Source organism: Ascaphus truei, chromosome 5, assembly GCF_040206685.1.
Source record: "Ascaphus truei isolate aAscTru1 chromosome 5, aAscTru1.hap1, whole genome shotgun sequence".
NCBI lineage: Eukaryota > Metazoa > Chordata > Amphibia > Anura > Ascaphidae > Ascaphus > Ascaphus truei.
The window spans coordinates 268,332,703-268,347,262 of record NC_134487.1 but is presented as its reverse complement, the minus strand read 5'-3'; the positions used below and the strand labels follow the sequence as shown (position 1 = coordinate 268,347,262).

The following is a 14,560-nucleotide window of genomic DNA, read 5'->3' as shown; positions in this document are numbered from 1 at the left end:
ATGAAGTTGGGCCTGGCCGCATACAACAGGGTTGTCCCAGATTTCCAGCCTTCACTGAAACTGCACCCCTGGGAGCACCAGAAGTTGTGCCCGCCAAAGTAAGTCCCAACTTCCATATCAGCATGGCACTGGAGGCCTCCCACCAAGGTAAGGGTGCGTATTGGGGGATGGGGTTATTGTTTATATTGAGGAAGGGGGGTGTATTGTTTGTATTGGGGAATGGTGGTTGGGGTGTTATTGTGTATATTGGGGAAGGGTGGTTATTGTGTGTAATTGAGAAGTGGGATTATTGAGGAAGAAGGGGGTTATTGTGCATATTGGGGAAGGTGATTGTGTATATCGGGGGTATCGCGGTTATTATGCATATTGGTGTAACGGGTATTCCACCCCACCCAATCTCATATATAGTGTGGGTGAGTAGAACATGCAGTGTTACCGGTGTGGTGCGTATACCTGCAGGCTCACAGGAGGTCTGAGCCTCCGCTAATGAGAGCCTGGGGTGAATCCTCTGGAACGTTTCTTGGTTCAGCGCCTCCACCTATGTAGGATTCTAGGGAAGTGTAGAATGACCCTACATAGGAACCCAATCAGAAACCACACACACAGTGATTTATATTATAACTAATGACTTTACTACAAAGAATAATAATAATCTGTGTCCCTCTCACGAGGGGACACTGACAGTGACGTCTCGCAGGACGATTCCCCGACACCAGGTGATCCCACCCAGTGTCCCAAGAACCCCACCCAATGTCCCGTACTCCTACAAAGATAGTCACTGGGTGACTGCGCAGTCACTAAAACCTCTAGGCCTGTTGGTGCACATGTGATGACATAATACCTGCCGAGCACTCCGGTGCTCGGGTCAGCAACAAGCTTCTAAAAGGATCAGTCGAGCGATGCCTCCTTCTGATCCTCCACTGCACTCCTTGAAACGTGGACCGCTCGAGCGGCCCCACTCCGGAACAGTCTCTGTGGACCCCAACGTGGGTCCAACCGCTTCACGGGAACAACGATATTTCTCTGTGTCCCTACCTACATAAGGGACACGTGCTGCACTATAGGCCGTCCCTATAAATACAGCAACCTATGGTGGCTTAAGGGTCAATCTCCTAGGGCATTTGGGGTTGCCTATCCTATATAGGTAGGTCTTGTACCCACCCTACTCATAATACGGGCCCTGGACCATGGATCCCCGGACTGGTTACCGCTATGAACCCCCCCCCCCCCCCCCAGTTGCCTCATACTACGCGCAACGCCGCCCTGGGCAATGGCTCCCCGGATTGGTTACCGCTATGAACCCCCCCAGTGGCCTCGCCACTCGTAACACGGACCCTGGGCTATGGCTCCCCGGACTGGTTACCACTATGAACCCCCCAGCTGTCTCGTGCGACTAATTCACCTAAACGCCTGCCGCAACGCTCTGCAGACTAACCTCAGCCCCCTTTTTCCCTGGCTATTCCCCAGCTCTGACTACCATGAGTGACAGGGTCCCTCTCTGAGACTATCCCTGGCAACACTCACTAACCTGGGGTAATACAGGGTTAACTAGGGCCTTAGTGCAGGGAGTCTCTGGCTCCTGCACCCTACCTCCTTCCTTCCTTGGGCTCCTGACTCTGACTCCTGACTCACACGCAGCTCCAGCCCGCCAAATGTATCCTTTTCTGTCCAGGGCAGTCCTGCCGCCCTATTGGCTCCTGCGAGGCACCTGGTGCCTCCCTCGCTAGGTCCTATGGGAATTGTAGTCCCGGGGCACCTGTAATAACACTGGGGCCGCGTGCGCGCCTTCCCTGTGCTTACACTAACCCCTAATGGCCGCCGCAACATCCCTCTCACTGTCCCTACTCTCGCGCGACTCCTTCCTAACTCTGGCCTATCTTCTGCGCATGCGCGACTCTCTCGGGCCGCCGGGGACTCTCTGCGCATGCGCTAACCGGCGCAACATGGCGGCGCCCTGTGCAAGAGCCGCCGGAGATCTCCTGCACTCCGGCGAGCTCCCTCCTCGGCCCCCACCCTCCTGAATGGCCGTCGGGTCTGCCGCTTGCCTCTGGCAGTACCCGACAGCGTCCGTGGCCACGGAGGCTCCCTGGGGGGTCGAGGGAAGAAAAAGGCAACCTGGCTACATTGGGAAAGGGGGTTATTGTGAATATTGTAGAAGGTGGGGGTATTGTGTGTATTGAGGAAGGGCTGTTTATTGTGTGTATTGGGGAAAAGGAGGTTATTGTGTTTTTAAGGGAAGAGGGGATTATTGTGCATATTGGGGAAGAGGGTGTTATTGTGTGTATTGTGGAAGGGGGGGTTAAAGTATGCATTGGAGGTTCGGGGGTTATTGTGCATATTGGGAAAGGTGATTGTGCATATCAGGGACGCGGAGGTTATTTTGTGTATTCAAGAAAGTGAGGTTATTGTGTTTATCGTTGAAGGTGGGGTTATTGAGTGTATTGGGGAAGGGGGGATATTGTGTGTATTGGGGAAGGGGAGTTATTGTGTGTATTGGGGAAAGGGAGGTTATTGTGTGTATTGGGGAAGGGAGGGTTATTGTGCATAAAGCATTAGTGGGGTTATTGTATGTATTGGGGAAGAGGGGGTTATTGTGTGTATTTGGAAGGGGTTATTGTGTGTATTGTGGAAGGGTGAGGTTATTGTGTGTATTGGGGAAAGGCTGGGTTATTGTGTATATTGGGGAAGGAGGGGTTAGAGTGTGTATCAAGGGCACAGGGTTATTGTGCATATTGGGGAAGGTGGGGTTATTATGTGTATTGGGAAATGGGAGATATTGTGTGTATTGGGGAAGAGGTGTTGTGGTTTATTTTAGGGAAGGATTTTTTGTGTATATTGGGGAAGGGGGTTATTTTGTGTATTGGGGAAGGGGGTATTGTGTGTTGGAGAAGCTGGGTTATTGTGTGTATTGAGGAAGGGGTTATTGTGTAAATTGTGTGTCTTTGTGAAGGGGCAGGTTATATTGTATATTGGGGAAGGGAAGTTATTGTGTGTATTGGAGAAGCAGGGTTAATGTGTGCATTGGGGAAGGGGAGTTATGAAGTGTGGGGGATGGGGGTTATTGAGTGTGAGTGGTGGGGGTGTAAGGAGGAGAGGTTGGTCTAAGAGGGAGAGGTAGGGGTATAATAGGGAGAGAGAGAAAGATGTGCGGTATAAGGGGAAGAGTTGGGGATTCAAGGGGGAGATAGAGAGTGGTGGAGGGGGTGGGCTAAATAGAGAGAGAGGTGGCATGTGGGAGAGAGAGATGTGGGATTGTGGAAGAGTGGGAGAGAGAGAAGTCAGATTGAGAGAGATGGGGTGTGGGATAGAGAGGTGGGGGTGTGAAAGAGAGGTGGGAATGTAAAGGAGAGAGAGGTGGGGACTTAAGGGAGAGAGGGGGGGTATAATGAAGGTAGAGAGGTGAGGGAGGGGGAGAGGTGGGAGTGTGAGATGGAGGGGGAAAGGTGAGGTTTAAGAGAGAGGGGGTGGGAGAGAAAGGCGGTGTCTTGCAAAGGCTGCCAACACTGGTGGGGGGGGGGGGGGGGGCTGGGATGCAGTGTAAACTCTAATACTGGACATTGGGAAAGTGTGTCTGCAGCCTGGCTAGTAAGACCTGTAGTAGACGTAGAGTCAATATCTGTAGGCTATTCAATTCAGTTTTCTTTTCGCAGCCCCTGCATACTTTATCAGTAACATATACAGAATACTGTAAGTGAGACAAGGAAAGAAAACAGAATCATGGATGGCTAAATTTAATCATTGCAACTCTGCTGAATAGTATTATTAGTTTTCTATCAATACCCATATTGCCTTATTGATGACAATCAAATTCAACCAGTGTTAACATTTTAACATCTCCATATGTGCATCAGGTATTCAATGCATCAAATGTATTACAAATTAGTACTAAATATATCATTCCTGATTTGCATGTTATTATCAAGTTTTGCTGTAAGACTGCCAAATTTAAAACTAAAAATATACCAATATGTTCAACAGAAAATCAAAACAACAAAAAAGAACCCAAAGGAGCAAAGCCAAAACAAAACCCATTAAACATATCTGATGTTTAATAAAAAGACATGTGAATATATTATTAATCAATCCCAGCTTATAAAAAATTAAATGTATATCATGTAATGGTATGCCAAAACAGCCGTAATGTGTCCTGGCCATTCAAATTTGCATGGTAAGCATTAATGATACTCACATTTCATAAGCACATGGGAATCATGTATCAGTTTCATAATTTAGTAGGATGATGAGATTCTCCTAGTTATGACTCAATACCCTCTCCAGTAAGTAAACAGATAAACTGATGAATAACTTTTAGAACGCTGAACATACAGTAGATAGGAAAATAACAATAATTCATGTCCCTCTTCTCTTCACCATGGTAGTATGGTAATTTGGAAAAAGCAGCAGACTCATTCTTTCACCTTATTAGATGGGCACTGAGTGACTGGCTTGTGAAATGAAGCAATTCTTGAAGCTAAGTGTATCCACAGGAAAACAAGATTTAGAGCAGGTTTTGATATCTCTAATTGGACCATCAAAACACAGTTACAACCAGGCTGTCACCTAAGTGGAATTTATTGCAAGAAAAGAACCCAATTTCTGGAGCGTAAATATGATTACTATTCCCTAGTGCATCTGAAGATCCTTATTGCAAAGTTTGCTATTTACTTAAATATACAACATTTAATTAGTAGTTACAGTAAGTCTGTAATCAGATAAAAGTAAACTAAAGGTAAACAGAGTGATTTTTACTTTAACCCCCCCGCCCCCCGTAGTTTCAAGGAGTGAGCATACAGCTCTGTTGCAGGTAACACACCCACACAGGTGTCAATTCCAATTCAAGTTAATTGGAGTTAAAGCCCGCCGCGAAATGCGTCAGTATGACGAACGCTATATGACTATGTTGCAGGGTACATGCTTCCACACACGCGGGTTCTCTTGATAAGGCTTATTTATTGAGCCTTAAAACATACCGCACACAAAAACAAAATAGCATCTCTTCAGCATACATAAACAAAATAGCTTCTCTTCAGCATACAAAACAAGGCAGCTTCTCTTCAGCATGCAGGATACAGACAGTTCATCACACATGTACTTTGAAAACAGACCTTATAGGAGTAATCTCTTCAGTCTTTCAGTCCTGTCTCCTGACCAGCTAGTTTGCATGTGTGTACAGCCTGGGGGTTTTAAAACACCTTGATTATGCAGCTGGGGTCAGACTAATTAAGCAGCCCTTCTCAACTGAAACTTAACCTCGTCACTGCTGCACTGCAAGCCTAAACATAGGTTTGCCAGGTATATGGCTGGTGACGTTCATTCACCCTGTCACAGACTACCTCCATGAAGCTGGGCAACCTTAGGCTTTTAAAATATATGGAATAAATTACATTTCTTTCCAAAGCTGGAACACATTACAAACAAATATTTTATAATGTTTGAAGTTAGATCAATTGAGTCTAAGATGGATATGTATTATTTATTTACTAAGACACCTTATAACCAAGTGAATTGGCTGTAAGGCACTGAAAGATGTCTTATGATAGAGTACCACTTACCATTGTAAATATGCCCCTCAATCTATTAAGAAGCTTGGCTTCTTATAAAAGTTTCCTCTGGGATTACAGGAAGGAACACAAAAATCATTCCAGCTCTTTATGAGTTTTTGGGGCACATGTGTACCTTTTCACCTTTTTGATCATGTGAATTGCAGTGTGATAGCTGGAAACAGGAGAGACTTTCCAGTTTCAAATAAATTATCTTCAAGTTTTAAGAGAGTGATCAAGTATAAGAAGATCGTCATGCATGTGTCTAGATGCGAAGCAAAAAACAAACAACAAACTTTTGCTTCAAACATAAGAAAGTTGAAAGTCATGGTTCTTAAATTTGAAGGGGGAGGGGGGGGGGTGTTAACCAGAAACTTTTATGACAAGTCAGAGTTCATAGAGCTTTTTGATGGAGAGAAAAGAAAAAATATAATGTACAGTCACAGTGTTTATAAACACTCCAATAAAGAAACTTCACTCACTACTCACTCAGTGATACACAAAATACAAAATCTGTAAAAATCAGTACATTGACACATATGAACACTACTTAAGAATATAATATTAATAATTGTTCCAGCACTCACTGACTTCTAAGACAAATCTCAAAATAGGATAAATGTCAAATGAAAAAAATATTTAATGCAAGCGCAAAATAAACATATACATGGAGAAATGCAACACAGGCAGGAAAATATGGCACAAAAACCTAAAGCCATAGGTAGCATAGCAGCCCCAATCAGTAGGAGAAGAGAGTGACAGGCATTAAGGTTGTTTCCAGAAGCTTTGCGGTTTGATTTTGAACTATATTGCTCATTAGATGATGAAATCAAACCGCGCTCTTGCTTCCTAAAAAGATCTTGAAGTAGATCAGCTCTTCCCTCTTGCTGCTGCTGTGATGTGAAGGTACCCCTCCTCCACCAATAACCGTCGTAGGAAGGCTCCAAACGTCAGGTGTAAATGAAAAATAAACACAGAAGTGCACCAAGGGTCAAGATTTATGTAATAACAATAAAATAAATAACATGTAAAAACTTACATATAAGAATATATAGGTCCAGTAGATCAGTGCACAGGTAATCGGTTCGAATTGGTTAATGGGCGCAGGGGGTAGGTGCTGAGACTCACAGGTCAGTCCCACGCGCTGGGGCTGGCTTGCTCGGCACCACTGTTGTTACTTCCGGGTTGTGGCTTCTCGCAGGACCCGTGTATTGTAGTCCACCACAATCGCCGGTATTCCAACACACATCTCACTCGAGTGAGCAAAAGGAAATGTCTCTAACTTCTTGTGGGAGGGCTGGAACTTGTTCATACCAGTGTGCACAGTGTGAACTCCGCAAAGCGTTTCACACAATTCAGTGCTTCATCAGGCTAGCTCATTAGCTTATGTTCTTCTGCTATTGCTGGATCGTATTTCTTTAGCATTTATTGCTCATATGGAGAATGGATGTGTTTTGTTCTAGGGGCTTTGCTCATTATATTTGGGGGTACAGGGTTAAGGGAAGTACTTTATGTTCCTCTGGGACATGAGGAAAAGGCCCGAGGAAGGGGTTTTCTCCCCGAAACATTGCCCCCCCCCTTATTTTCCCCTTTTCCCCACCTACCCTTATTTTCCCACTCCCTTTCCTTGTATCATGTCCTATGCTACCTATGGTTTTAGGTTTTTGTGCTATATTTTCTTGCCTGTGTTGTATTTCTCCATGTATACTGTATGTTTACCTTGTGCTTGCATTAAATATTTTTTCATTTGGCATTTATCCTGTTTTGAGATTTGTCTTAGAAGTCAGTGAGTGCTGGAACAATTATTAATATTATGTTAATTGTTTAGGAGCAAATCGGGTCCTTCTTTTGTTCCTTGTTTGCACGCTGCACATAGCTATTAGTTTTCTGATATTTAGAGTGCTGTCTACCATTGTTTTATTTTGACTACTTAAGAATATCATCAAATACAAAAAGGCCTAGTGTTGCATCTAACATGACATATTATATAGTTAAATACTTATCTATATATCTTCTCAGAAACAAGGGTCATTTAGTTCAATTCTTTAGCCAAAGTATTTTAAGCCTACAGCCACATCACAATATGGCGCATCTGTAGGTCCTAACACTGCTGCGCCTGCCATAACCTCTCTAATGAAGGTAGTGCTGCCTTTAATAGACTGGTCATTTACATGTGCTTAGAAATAACGGCAATTAAAAAGGTGGGATGAGTGCGCATGGAAACAGGGAGGAGGGGTCACTAACCTCCGTGCTGTTTTACCAACTATTTAGTTAAATATATATATATATATATATATATATATATATATATATATATATATATATATATATATATATATATACTGAGTTAAGTTACTGCACCGACACACTTTATTCGAGCAAATACCCAGTATGTACCTGGCAGATACCTGGAATGCTCCTCACCTCTGACAAGCCCCGTTGCGTTTGCCTTCCCAGCCTGGGTTCATGCCTGGCTGACGGGCGGCTGATCTGTTAAATGATAATGATTAGGATTTAATAGGCTGCAATGCTTCGCGTGTCTACCAGATGGCATAAATTCATGAATTGTAATGCAGTATATATATATATACTGTGCAGTATTGCAGCCAGCGGGAATAAAATGCTTCAATCCCTGCATGGAAAATACCTCAATGCACTCGGGCAGAAAACAGTCACAAACCTCAATACACCCGGGTATACCCGAATTCGTGGGACTAGCCGAGCTCGAATAAAGTGTGTCGCCAGTGTATGGTGAGTAGAAAAAGTGACAAAAACCCTCCACAGCAAAGCAAATATGCAAATGTAAATACAACTGTATGCTCATCTGCATGTCTTAGGAAGGTCTGCAACCCCGTCTTTCACCATTATCACCCAGCACACAGCACTTCCACTGCAGCATGGGATTCTGGGAAATTACATGTAAATGAGCACACAGTGCCACTTTTTGCTACATAAACAATTTTTAACATTTAAACCCTCCACAGCAAAGCAAATATGCAAATGTAAATACAACTGTATGCTCATTAGCAAGCTTAAGCCTATAGGGAACATGTTAAAAATGGTTTTTGAAGCAAAAAGTGGCACTGTGTGCTCATTTACATGTCATTTCCCAGAATCCCTTGCTGCAGTGGAAGTGCTGTGTGCTGGGTGATAATGGTGAAAGGCGGGGTGGCAGACCTGCCTAAGACATGCAGATGAGCATACAGTTGTGAACTACAAAACTAACTAATTAACTCTCTACCGGCGCTAGATCCAAATGGTGAACTGATTAATGTGATAACAATATTGTGATTGCAATATGATGAAATATGCGGCCAAGGGGGCAAAATACAATGGATTGTTCCAATCCAACACAAAAAATACAAAATACAAAGAATGTCCCCGGCGCAAAGTGTAGTGATGATCTTTACAGTACCATGTCAAAAGACAGTCCTGGTTGAATTGTCAGTCCCAATGGTTTAGAGTGTCATCAACAATGTGGGGTGGGTTTTTCTCTAGGCGTAGTTCCTTTAGGACGTCTTGTGCTGGCGTGTTACTTTTCCACAGCGTACCCCACTTGATACCAAGCTCTTTCCATATTCATCTCCATACCAGAGCAGGAGATCTGTGTGTGGGGGGAGGTTTGTGCAGGTTCTGTAGTAGATTTTCCTGTGGTACTGCAACGCCACAAGGTTCTGTTCTTCCTCGTTACTCGCAAAATTTACAAATAGAAAAGGCTCCTGTGTGCTTCCTGCACCACTTTATTTATACCACTTTATAGAGAAGATGAAGAAATAAAGTGGTGCAGGAAGCACACAGGAGCCTTTTCTGTTTGTAAATTTTGCGAGTAACGAGGAAGAACAGAACCTTGTGGCGTTGCAGTACCACAGGAAAATCTACTACAGAACCTGCACAGACCTCCCCCCACACACAGATCTCCTGCTCTGGTATGGAGATGAATATGGAAAGAGCTTGGTATCAAGTGGGGTACGCTGTGGAAAAGTAACGCGCCAGCACAAGACGTCCTAAAGGAACTACGCCTAGAGAAAAACCCACCCCACATTGTTGATGACACTCTAAACCATTGGGACTGACAATTCAACCAGGACTGTCTTTTGACATGGTACTGTAAAGATCATCACTACACTTTGAGCATACAGTTGTATTTACATTTGCGTATTTGCTTTGCTGTGGAGGGTTTTTGTCACTTTTTTTACTCACCATAACTTAACTCAGTATGGTAAACCCCATCCTTTAGCTTCTTTGCATACCCAGTTAATCAACCCCACACTGATGAGACCCATTAAGGTCGAAACAGCTGTCTGTGGGTCCTTTTGGCTAAGATCAAGTGTAGTGTCTGTCCTGTGAAGGACAGATTCTCCAGACTACACCTGGTCCTCTGGTCATGGCCTGAGAATGCGTATGCAAAGTAGCCCGGGCTTATTTTCTCTGCACCCCGGGAGTGGTTAACCTGAGGCAGTACCACTTGCTGCACCTTCGGGTTGTGGAAGTTGAGGATTTGCAACCTCCACTTCAAGAGCACTTGGCACGAGCACTGATCATTTGCACCCCTATTTTTCCCTCATTTGGCCCCCCTTATTGCCTTCCGCTGAGGGGACAAGCCATTATTTTTGTCACCGCCTGGCCTTGCACGGGGCCGGGCGTGCACTCGTGCACACCCTTTTTGTGTTTGTACGTCTGAGCACCTCCTGCACTGCATCACACAGAGCACTGGAGCACTCGCACCATGGATTTTGTTTCGGTTACGTGTTGGGTTATCGTCACCCCTCTCTCCGGAGAGCAAAGACTGAGTGCTGGCTAGTAGTCGCCATCCCTTCGGGGGAAGATTGCGATGGGTTAGTAGGCGTCAGCCGAACACCCTAAAGTCTTGGACTCTCCTGCGGCGTCAGCTGCACTAGGAGGGAACGAGAAGGACGTTGGACTCTTCGGGGGAAGATGTCATGTAACAGCAGGACTCCAAGGCTTCGGCTGGAGAGAACTGTCTATGGCACGGACTGGCCTACTCTCCGGAGCGGACTTTGTCACAAGTTTTGAGCACCTGGTCTCACTGGACCATGAGCACGGATTCAGAGGTGGATCACTTTTTTTCACCGCCCGGGCTACAAAAAAAAAAAAAAAAAAAAAAAAGCTGTCTGTGGGTGGGTTTTCTGGCTATGCACCTTAACCCTGGCTGTGCTCAAAGCTGTGACCATGCAGAAAGCTTAAGCCTATAGGGAACCATGTTAAAAATAGTTTTTGAAGCAAAAAGTGGCACTGTGTGCTCATTTACATGTCATTTCCCAGAATCTCTTGCTGCAGTGGAAGTGCTGTGTGCTGGGTGATAATGGTGAAAGGTGGGGTTGCAGACCTGCCTAAGACATGCAGATGAGCATACAGTTGTATTTACATTCATATATATATATATATATATATATTTACATATATATATATATATATATATATATATATATATATATATAATCAAAGGCTCCTTACCAGGCAGACCAGAGAATCCAGGGAATCCAAAGCAGGCACAGCAAGGAAGAGACAGCACACTTGTTAGCAAAAAGAATTGTATTAGTGAAGCAGGCACAAAACACCAACGTTTCGGTCCTAAAAACAGGACCTTTATCAAGGGAGTGCTTTTAGGACCGAAACGTTGGTGTTTTGTGCCTGCTTCACTAATACAATTCTTTTTGCTAACAAGTGTGCTGTCTCTTCCTTGCTGTGCCTGCTTTGGATTCCCTGGATTCTCTGGTCTGCCTGGTAAGGAGCCTTTGATTGTATTCATTCATATGGGACTAAGCACCTGTCCTCATCTGTATTTGTGTGCCATCTGCTCTGTTACCTATATATATATATATATATATATATATATTCATGGATCTAAAAACACCAATCCTGACTATTGTAGTTTGGATTTTCCATTTATTTTCTATGCATTAATGATGTCAGCCAACCAGAAGAGGATAGGAATGAAGAAATGGGAAGTTTTTGTTATTCTGCTTGCATTAAGCAGACCCATTGGGGACTTTAATTGGAGCATTGACTTTGGAAGTAGAGAGGGGTCAAAATAAGGGATCTCTGAAGGAATATTGGCTGATTACATTGACTTTCTATAGAGAAGTTTGTGAGCATATGTCACAGATGATGTACTGCAGCTGGTAGGTCTACTGGGATGCAGCGGGCATAGTTGGGAATCGCCATAGCCAAAAGAGCCTGCACGTGTGCTACCAAGTGCAGCTTGCTATTCAATGTTAATAAACATTCCGTAAACAATTAACCCCCATTTTGCTCCTAGGGATATACAAGACATTCTCTGCCAAGGGCCCACAAAGAAGTGATCCATGTTGGTTTGCAAAACATATTTATTCTCTGAAAATATAATTTGAGAACCCTCAGCAAAACATCAGCTCTATTGTGTGCCCCTATTTAAACAACCTCTGTCATATTCTGTGATCCAGCAACACTTTGTGAGAAGAAAATAAGGGAAAAAATTACAATCTTTTACAATCACACAGCTGCCAGTTTGCCAGACCTTTTGAAGATGAAATGAAGTGAGACAGCACCAGGCATCAACTTTCAAAGTACTGACCCTTTTGTTTTTCATAGCACTAAAGTCTCTCTAATTGCTACAAGCCCTGATTATGAATACAAATAACAAAACATCTTCTTCTTCCTAGGGAGACTTGTCAAATAGCAGCAGCTCCATGTAATCTTCAAATCTCCTGAGGAAGATGCTGGAAAAACAAACACTGCGATAGAAGAGCAAGGGTTACACATGAACAGCATCAGCATTTGCTCCAGCATGAAACATGGAGAACATTGTATCTCTCATTGCCACAGATAGTCTTCTGCTTCCCCAAAGAGTTTACAATATCCTTCAATGTGATCAGAAAAGTAGAAGAAGCACTCCAGAATAGCCCCCTCAAATGTCAAGCAGATATATAGTACCCTTTAAATTCCTGGGAAATAAAAATATATTCTCTTTGCACTTGTGCTTTTGATTTTGATTCTCTGTAATTGAAATAAGAAAAGAGTTGGAAGATTACACCCTTTTTAATATGAACCCTTTGCATGTTTAAGAATGCGTATGTATGTAACAGGGTTACACATACAGCTCAACCCCCTTATAACGCTGTGCTTGGGGTCCAAAGAATCACATTGCGTTATAAGCGGATCGCCTTAGAAATAATATACAATTATATGTGCATTGTACAATAAAGTATTTAAGATACCAATAATCGTGTTGTAAAGTATTCATAACTATGAAAATTGGGAGCAATGCTTGCATCGCGTTATTAGCGGATTCACGTTGAACCGGATCGCGTTATAACGGGGTTGAGCTGTATAATGTTCTTTACTTATTCCATTATGGGAAGAGATTTGAAATGAGTTAGATTAGGACATCTCCCACATCGCTCTCATACACATGTTTAAAGGCACTTGAGATTAAAGACAGAAAAACAGATGGGCGCCCCTACCTCTACATAAAGTGAATATATTACCAAATGGATATAACAAACAGGATGCTAAATATAAATACAAGTATATTATAATACAACCGTGTAGGTGTGACAAAATGCTGATAAAGTCCCCAAAAGTTCCAAGGCTATGGAATAATGGATCCAGCCGTTGCTCAGCTCATGGAAAGAAATGAACAAAACAACGTAGTGTGATATTGTTATAAGACAGGGGTGGGGAACCTCCGGCCCGCGGGCCGTATAAGGCCCCCGAAGTCATTTGGTCCGGCCCCCGGGAAGCCTGCAAGAAAAAAAATATATTTTTTTAAACTCCCCCTCTCCTGATTGGCTGCCCGTGCTGTCACTCTGCCAAGATTTTTTTTTTGGCCCGCCTCTTCCTACAGCACCGCCCCCCTCCCTTCTCTCCTCCAGTAATGCCGGCTCCTTAGACTCCGCCCCCCTGTCCCTCCCTTTAGGCTCCGCGGGCCTGTCACTCTCGGCTGCACTGGCCATGCTGCTCCAGCAGCCCATCCACGGGCCCCAGGTAACCCACATACCCCCTCCCTGGCACCTTACCCACCCCAAGGGGGGAGAGGCCTTAATATTGTGTCTGTTTGCAGAGGTGGGCTTATTGTGTGTGTGTGTGTGTGTGTGTGTGTGTGTGTGTGTGTGTGTGTGTGTGTGTGTGTGTGTGTGTGTGTGTGTGTGTGTGTGTGTGTGTGTGTGTGTGTGTGTGTGTATCTGTCACTGTGTGTGTGTGTCAATGTCACTGTGTGTGTGTGTGTGTGTGTGTGTGTGTGTGTGTGTGTGTGTGTGTGTGTGTCAATGTCACTGTGTGTGTGTGTGTGTGTGTGTGTGTGTGTGTGTGTGTGTGTGTTTACAGAGGTGGGCTTATTGTGTGTGTGTGTGTGTCAATGTGTGTGTGTGTGTGTGTGTCAATGTCACTGTGTGTGTGTGTGTGTGTGTGTGTGTGTTTACAGAGGTGGGCTTATTGTGTGTGTGTGTGTCAATGTGTGTGTGTGTGTGTGTGTGTCAATGTCACTGTGTGTGTCAATGTCACTGTGTGTGTGTGTGTGTGTGTGTGTGTGTGTGTGTGTGTGTGTGTGTGTGTGTGTGTGTGTGTGTGTGTCAATGTCACTGTGTGTGTGTGTGTGTGTGTGTGTGTGTGTGTGTGTGTGTGTGTGTGTGTGTGTGTGTGTGTGTGTGTCAATGTCAATGTCACTGTGTGTGTGTGTGTGTGTGTCACTCTCACTGTGTGTGTGTGTGTGTGTGTGTGTGTGTGTGTGTGTCACTCTCACTGTGTGTGTGTGTGTCACTCTCACTGTGTGTTTGTGTGTGTCACTCTCACTGTGTGTGTGTCACTCTCACTGTGTGTGTGTGTCACTCTCACTGTGTGTGTGTGTCACTCTCACTGTGTGTGTGTGTGTGTGTGTCACTCTCACTGTGTGTGTGTGTGTGTGTGTCACTCTCACTGTGTGTGTGTGTGTGTGTGTGTGTGTGTGTGTGTGTCACTCTCACTGTGTGTGTGTGTCACTCTCACTGTGTGTGTGTGTCACTCTCACTGTGTGTGTGTCACTC

The 14,560-nt window shown here is 44.2% G+C and overlaps 1 long non-coding RNA gene across 1 annotated transcript in view; it reads left to right on the top strand.

Moving 5' to 3' along the window:
- The window catches only part of LOC142494568 (uncharacterized), a 162,889-nt gene extending 150,424 nt beyond the window's left edge, over nt 1-12,465 (top strand). Inside the window, exon 3 of the long non-coding RNA XR_012801538.1 lies at nt 12,203-12,465. This is a non-coding gene — a long non-coding RNA (uncharacterized LOC142494568). The remainder of the gene's footprint in view (nt 1-12,202) is intronic.
- The last annotated feature ends 2,095 nt before the right edge of the window (nt 12,466-14,560 follow it).